This window comes from Anomaloglossus baeobatrachus, chromosome 1, assembly GCF_048569485.1.
Source record: "Anomaloglossus baeobatrachus isolate aAnoBae1 chromosome 1, aAnoBae1.hap1, whole genome shotgun sequence".
Taxonomy (NCBI): Eukaryota; Metazoa; Chordata; class Amphibia; order Anura; family Aromobatidae; genus Anomaloglossus; species Anomaloglossus baeobatrachus.
Window position 1 is genome coordinate 262,383,722 of NC_134353.1, and position 8,122 is coordinate 262,391,843.

Consider the following 8,122-nt stretch of genomic DNA (forward strand, 5'->3'; position numbering starts at 1 on the left):
TAAAGTGTTCAGTGAATAGTCTGTAAAAAAAAAACCCACAAAAAAGGTAAAAAGATTTTTAGTTAAATTATTCCAAGGAATTATAAAAAATAAACCTACATATACTGCTTATATCACACAATATTTCATTGCACATAAAATTTTTTAGGGAAAAATCCACAGGTAAAGAGAACCTGTCAGCAGGATTTAGCACTGTAAAGGAAAGCCATGGGTCCTCTGATGCTGATTCAACTGCAGTGAAGGAATCTAATATGTGGTGGTTGATAATCTTCCTCTAAAATTTACATCTAATGATGCTAATGACGTCTTCTGTGCATTGGGGAAAGACTTGGGGGTAAGGTCTTGTTTTGCTTCTCTGCCCCTCCACCTGCCTCACGTTTGTTTTACAGGTAACTGATATTGGGTGACCTGCCATTATTCAATTCTACACTGCCGTCATCATCATTGGGGTGGGCGGTGCGTCTGCAGGGTAATTCCACAGATGGTCTGCTATAAAATGGGGCCGAAGACAGCATGAGCGCAGTTTGAGATTTCCGCTTAGTGAAGAAGCCATTGAGCGGAAATCTCAATCTGCGCATGCGCTGCCTCCAGCACCACTTTATTGAATAATTATAGACCGGCTGTAGGATCAAACTGTGCATGCACAGCCCACCTAAATGATGGGGAAGTGGCTCAGAATTTCTAAAAGGAGGCAGATCATCCAATAATCAGTGACATGTAAAAAGAAAACAGGAGGCAGGCGGAGGGGTAGAGATGCAAAAGAAGACCCTTTCCCCAGTGCACACCAATGCACTGAAGATGTTATTAGATGAAAACTTTAGAGGATGATTACTCACAACCACATCTTCACCGCAAGTATCAGTTTATTCAGCATTACAGCACCATTATGGCCATGGTTTTACTTTATAATGCTAAATCCTATTGGCAGGTTCTCTTTAAGGAGTCTGTAATCTTCACTCATCCCTCTAAAACATGCTATGAGACGAGTTTCTTCTTCTCTTTCCACTTGATAGCTTGCTGTGTTTATTTTTTTTATATCTTTATAGGTAGTTATTTTTAACCCCTTCACAACTGGCCGATTTTGTGCTTTCCGTTTTGTTTTGTTTTTTGCCACCCTTCTTCCAAGAGCTGTAACTTTTTTATTTTTCCGTTAATATAGGCATGTGAGGGCTTGTTTTTTGTGGAACAAGTTCTACTTTTAAGTTAAATCATGAGTTTTACCATATAGTGTACTGACAACAGCAAAAAATTTGCAAATGCGGGAAAAATTGCAAAAAAAAGTGTGATTGCACGATTGTTTTTGAGATATTTTATTCACTGTGTTCACTATATGGTAAAACTGATCTGTCTTTGTGATTCCTCAGGTTGGTGCAACTTCGTAGACACTAAACATCAAACATGTTTCCTTTTATCTAAGGGGTTACGAAAAAAAATCAGAAGTTTATCCAAAAAAGTGGCGTATGTTTTGTGCCATTTTCCGCGACCCGTAGCATCCTCATTTTTCAGGTTATGGGGCTCAATGATGGCTTATTTTTTGAGTCTTGAGCTGACATTTTTAACGATACCATTTTTGTGCAGAAGATATAGTTTGATCGCCTGTTATTGGATTTTGCACAAAATATGCGGCGACCAAAAAACATAATTTCGGCATTTGGAATTTTTTTGCCGGTATGCCGTTTACCAATCAGATGAATTGATTTTATATTTTGATAGATTGGGCATTTCTGAACACGGCGACACTAAATGTGTGTAGATTTTTTTTTAACCTTTTAATTTTTAATGGGGCGAAAAGGTAGTGATTTGAGCATTTAGATTTTTTTTGTTTTCTTTTTTAATAGTCCCCCTAGGGGGCAATAAGGATTAGCAGTCTGATCACTTGTTCCTTTCTCACAATCAGAGCAGCACCGCTCAGATTCACAGGAAAGTAGCTCTCCTATTACACAGGGTAGTCTGCCGGGTGTAAGAGGAAGTGACTCATGAAAGCTACAGAAGTCATCACATCACTGTGCTACCATGATGACCATTGGCTCCATGTGATCATTTCACCTGACTTCCCGTGTCGGGTTGTAAGTAAAGTTTTAGCGCGATCACGATTATAATGGCACTGTCATATATTAAAAGCGCCGTTGAAGGGGTTAAAATGCCTGGCAGGCACACATGTCAGTTGTGCAAATCAGCTGACATGTATGCTGATCATTGCAGGCTGCTGCTTGAGATTAGCACTATGACCGCTAGGGTGTAACATTACCGCCCGCGGTCGTTAAGATTTTAAGTAATGCTCTCAAACTAGAAGGATTATTGTATTGAGCCAGCTTCAATATCTCTGCACTCCTCCAGTGCTGCAGAGGCAAAGCTGCTTCTGCTAGTATCATTTGAACTCAAGAGTTTGGGCCAGAGGTCCACAATGTCACCTTCCCCAACTGTCAATTATCAGTAAGTTACTGCCCCCCCAAGGAAACAGGATGCTAGGTGGCAGGGGAGCGATATGCTCCTGAAGATAGGATCTTGTGACAACTCCTTTAACTTCTATTTATACAAGGGATGTGAACTAATGAGGTTACCCCTATAATGAAATCCAAATCTAATCCTCCTGATAAGCTGCAGAGAAAAGGACCAGACTAAACCTTCCACTCAACAAAGTGCTGATTGCAGAAATCATCAAGTGGGGGCTGAAATTTTAATTATTCTTTTGTTTCCATCTTCTTTTATAGCAGTTCTATTTTGCAAGCAACGGTAATGGACTAGACTCATAATCAAACTACAGTACATACTACAACAAAAGGTTAAAAAAAGCCAAAAAAACAATATCTTGTAGAGCTTTAATAGCAGCTTAATTGTAAACCATTTCATTGCAGCTACTTATTGTGCTCGTATCTTCTATACTCATTATTTTCAATTAATACATTTACAAATGTTACATTTGGATGCAATTATTACACACAATCAACGTCTAAAAAAAACTATAGCATATTAGAGAAAGTGGCCCGAAAATAAAACCCCATAAATTATTTAGGATTAGTTTCTACGCCCAGGTACAAATCATGTATAGAGAACATGTTTGAAATGATGTATAGCATTTCTTATTTTACATTATGAAAAAGTACAGCCACAGACCACAAACTCAATGTATCTGATACCACAAAGAGCTTGCACAATCCTGAGAGAAGCCTGTTCTGTGTGCACATTGTTGCTACACGGCCCATAAACCAGTTATAAAAACACGTTTTAGAGCCCCTTTGTTTGTATAACTGAAGATGTAATATTTCAATTCATTAATAATCTGAAATGTGATGTCATTTAATAGAGTATGAAAAATGTTAGTCTGTGGTGGTTGTTCTACAGATCCTTGAAATGCCTAAAAATAATGAACATACGAGTATAAGCATTTATTGTTACTGGTTAGATTTTTATATATAGTCATAAGAAAAATTAAGTACACCCTCTTTGAATTCTACGATTTTACTGTATGTATCGGGCATCATTTTAAAAAAAGTCATCCTTAGACAGTCTTTAATTTTTGTTAAATACAACCACAGATGAACAACGGCAAATTACACCATGTCATTATGTAAGTGCATCTCAATAAATTAGAATAACATCAAAAAGTTAATTTATTTCAGTTATTCAATACAAAAAGTGAAATGCATCTATTATGTAGAGTCATTACACACAGAGTAATCTATTTCAAGTGTTTATTTCTGTTAATATTGATGATTATGGCTTACAGCCAATGAAAACCCAAAAGTCATTATCTCAGAAAAGTAGAATATTATATAAGACCAACTGAAAAATGATTTTACACTCAGAAATGTTGGCGCCTACTGAAAAGTCTGGACAGTAAAAGAACTCAATACTTGGACGGGGCTCCTTTTACATGAATTACTGCATCAATGCGGCGTGGCATGGAGGCGATCAGCCTGTGGCACTGCTGAGGTGCTATGGAAGTCCAGGTTGCTTTGATAGCAGCCTTCAGCTCGTCTGCATTGTTGGGTCTGGTGTCTCTCATCTTCCTCTTGACAATACATAGATTCTCTATGGAGTTTAGGTTAGGTGAGTTTGCTGGCCAATCAAGCACAGTGATACTGTGGTGGTTAAACCAGGTATTGGTACTTTTGGCAGGTGGACAGGTGCCACGTTCTGCTGGGAAAGGAAATTTCCATCTCTAAAAAGCTTGTCGGCAGAGGGAAGCATGAAGTGCTCTAACATTTCCTGGTAGATGGCTGCGCTGATTTTGGTCTTGATACAGCACAATGGAGCTACACCAGCAGATGACATGGCTCAACAAACCATCACTGATTGTGGAATCTTCACACTAGACCTCAAGCAGCTTGGATTGTGGCCTCTCCACTCTTCCTCCAGACTCTTGGACGTTGATTTCCAAATGAAATGAAACATTTACTTTCATTTGAAAACAACACCTTGGACCACTGAGCAACAGTCCAGTTCTTTTTCTCCTTGGCCCAGGAAATACGCTTCAGGCATTGTCTATTGGTCATGAGTGGCTTCACACAAGGAATGCGACAGTTGTAACCCATTTCCTGGATACGTCTGTGTGTGGTGGCTTTTGAAGCACTTACTCCAGCAGCAGTCCACTCCTTGTGACTCTCCTAAAAATTTTTGAATAGCCCTTTTCTTAACAATCCTATCAAGGCAGCGGTCTTCTGGTTGCTTGTGAACCTTTTTCTACCACACTTTTTTCTTCCACTCATCTTTCTATTAATATGTTAGAATACAGTACTCTGTGAACAGCCAGCTTCCTTCGCAATGACCTTTTATGGCTTCCCCTCCTTCTGGAGTGTGTCAATGATTGCCTTCTGGACAGCTGTCAAGACAGTAGTCTTCCCCATGATTGTGTAGTCTACTCAACCAGACTAAGGGGCCATTTTATACACTTAGGAATAGGGATGGGCTATCCTGATCTGTAAAGATCGGGGATCGTATCGATCACATAGTGATCATGTACACAATTCCAACCACGAGCTTTCCTGGGAAGCTCGTGTTACAGATCGGGTCCAGGGGCTGTAAAAAAAAAGCACATTATTAAAAACATTGTCATTATTTATACTTACAGGTCCCGCGACGCATCCTGCAGACCCCTGGAGGCTCCTGCTTCGGAGTCCGATCATTCCTGTGCCGCGGGTAAACAGCAGTGACTTGCAGGACCATCAAAGATGTCATAGCATGTGACCGTCTGGTGTGAATGTTGATTGGCTTACAGACTGGTCACATGACTATGACGACATCGAAGGTTCTGGTAACTGAACTTTCATTGTAACTGTACGAGTTTTGCATCGCAGCGCACAATCTTCCCACAGGAGCAGGTCACCTGCATCTATTTCCATGCAGCTGAAGCACTCCTGTCCAGAGATTGTAAGACCGTGCAGGGAGATGCCTATGCGAGACGTAAGTACAATCATTCCCTCACTGTCAGCCTGCTTCTTGCTCTGTAGAGAACGATGTAGTAAAGCTGACTTGTCTCTCTGTGCTTCTCACTGTGTATAGACACTGTCTGTGCACAGTGATGAAGCAGAGTTGACTCTGCTCTTTTCTTCTCACTGTGTATAGATAATGTCTGTGCACAGTGATGATGCAGAGTTGACTTTGCTCTTTGTTTCTCACTATATATAGACACTGTCTGTGCACAGTGATGAAGCAGAGTTGACTTTGCTCTTTGCTTCTCACTATGTATAGGCACTGTCTGTGCACAGTGATGAAGCTGAGTTGACTTTGCTTTTTGCTTCTCACTATGTATAGACACTGTGCACAGTGATGAAGCTGAGTGGACTTTGCCCTTTGCTTCTCACTGTGTATAGACACTGTGAACAGTGATGAAGCAGAGTTGACTTTGCTCTTTGCTTCTCACGGTGTATAGACACTGTCTGTGCACAGTGATGAAGCAGAGTTGACTTTGCTCTTTGCTTCTCACTATGTATAGACACTGTCTGTGCACAGTGATGAAGCAGAGTTGACTTTGCTCTTTGCTTCTCACTATATATAGGCAATGTCTGTGCACAGTGATGAAGCTGAGTTGACTTTATTCTTTGCTTCTCACTATGTATAGACACTGTGCACAGTGATGAAGCAGAGTTGACTTTGCTCTTTGCTTCTCACTGTGTATAGACATTGTCTGTGCACAGTGATGAAGCAGAGTTGACTTTGCTCTTTGCTTCTCACTATATATAGACACTGTATGTGCACAGTGATGAAGCAGAGTTGACTTTGCTCTTTGCATCTCACTGTGTATACACAGATTGTCCGCCTTTTATTCTCTACATAGGGTATTAAGTCATTACCATCTGACTGTATTTCTGGTCCATTTATCTTATTTGCGTCCTTTGCCTTATCTATGTATTGCTATATACGGATCACTTACTGTTAAATGTGGACATTGGTTGTTCTATGGTTTTGGATTCTCATTTTAATGTTATTAATAAAAATTTGACATTTTCTATTGAACATTGTTTACTGATGTGCATTTTTTTACTCCATTTTCTCCTGCATTTCATTAATTATTCTGGAGTTATGCTCTGTATATATTATCTTAATTATTTTGCATGGCATTTACCATAACCATGCTTGTTTGGAATTTTGTTTTGTGTATAGACACTGGCTGTGCACAGTGAGGAAGCAGAGTTGACTTTGCCCTTTGCTTTTCACTGTGTATAGATGTTGTCATTAGTTAATAGAATAAACCAACAATTTACATTTTACTGTAAAATATAAAGAGAAAAATCAGAAGAACTGACAATTTTGCAGTGGTCTCTTAATTTTTGCCAGAGCTGTGTGTGTATATATATATATACTAGCTGTACTACCCGGCTTCGCCCGGGTTAATAACTGCTGTTAACAATGTATTAACAAAAATGTATTCTGCACACAAAAAACACAAAACAAATAGATAGAAATGTAATTATTAAATTGTTGCCTATATTAACCAATCAGAGCTCAGATTAATTAACTGTAGCAAAATAGAAGCTGAGCTGTGATTGGTTGCTATTGGCAGCCTGATAAATCTCCAGGCAACAGAAAGCCCTCCCCCCTGACAGTATACAGTGCCTACAAGTAGTATTCAACCCCCTACAGATTTAGCAGGTTTACACATTCGGAATTAACTTGGCATTGTTACATTTGGACTGTAGATCAGCCTGGAAGTGTGAAATGCACTGCAGCAAAAAAGAATGTTATTTCTTTTTTATTTTTTTTTTTTTAAATTGAGAAAAGTTTATTCAGAGGGTCATTTATTATTCAACCCCTCAAACCACCAGAATTCTGTTTGGTTCCCCTAAAGTATTAAGAAGTATTTCAGGCACAAAGAACAATGAGCTTCACATGTTTGGATTAATTATCTCTTTTTCCAGCCTTTTCTGACTAATTAAGACCCTCCCCAAACTTGTGAACAGCACTCATACATGGTCAACATGGGAAAGACAAAGGAGCATTCCAAGGCCATCAGAGACAAGATCGTGGAGGGTCACAAGGCTGGCAAAGGGGTACAAAACCCTTTCCAAGGAGTTGGGCCTACCTGTCTCCACTGTTGGGAGCATCATCCGGAAGTGGAAGGCTTATGGAACTACTGTTAGCCTTCCACGGCCTGGACAGCCTTTGAAAGTTTCCTCCCGTGCCAAGGCCAGGCTTGTCCGAAGAGTCAAGGCTAACCCAAGGACAACAAGGAAGGAGCTCCAGGAAGATCTCATGGCAGTGGGGACATTGGTTTCAGTCAATACCATAAGTAACGTACTCCACCGCAATGGTCTCCGTTCCAGACGAGCCCGTAAGGTACCTTTACTTTCAAAGCGTCATGTCAAGGCTCGTCTACAGTTTGCTCATGATCACTTGGAGGACTCTGAGACAGACTGGTTCAAGGTTCTCTGGTCTGATGAGACCAAGATCGAGATCTTTGGTGCCAACCACACAAGTGACGTTTGGAGACTGGATGGCACTGCATACGACCCCAAGAATACCATCCCTACAGTCAAGCATGATGGTGGCAGCATCATGCTGTGGGGCTATTTCTCAGCCAAGGGGCCTGGCCATCTGGTCCGCATCCATGGGAAGATGGATAGCACGGCCTACCTGGAGATTTTGGCCAAGAACCTCCGCTCCTCCATCAAGGATCTTAAGA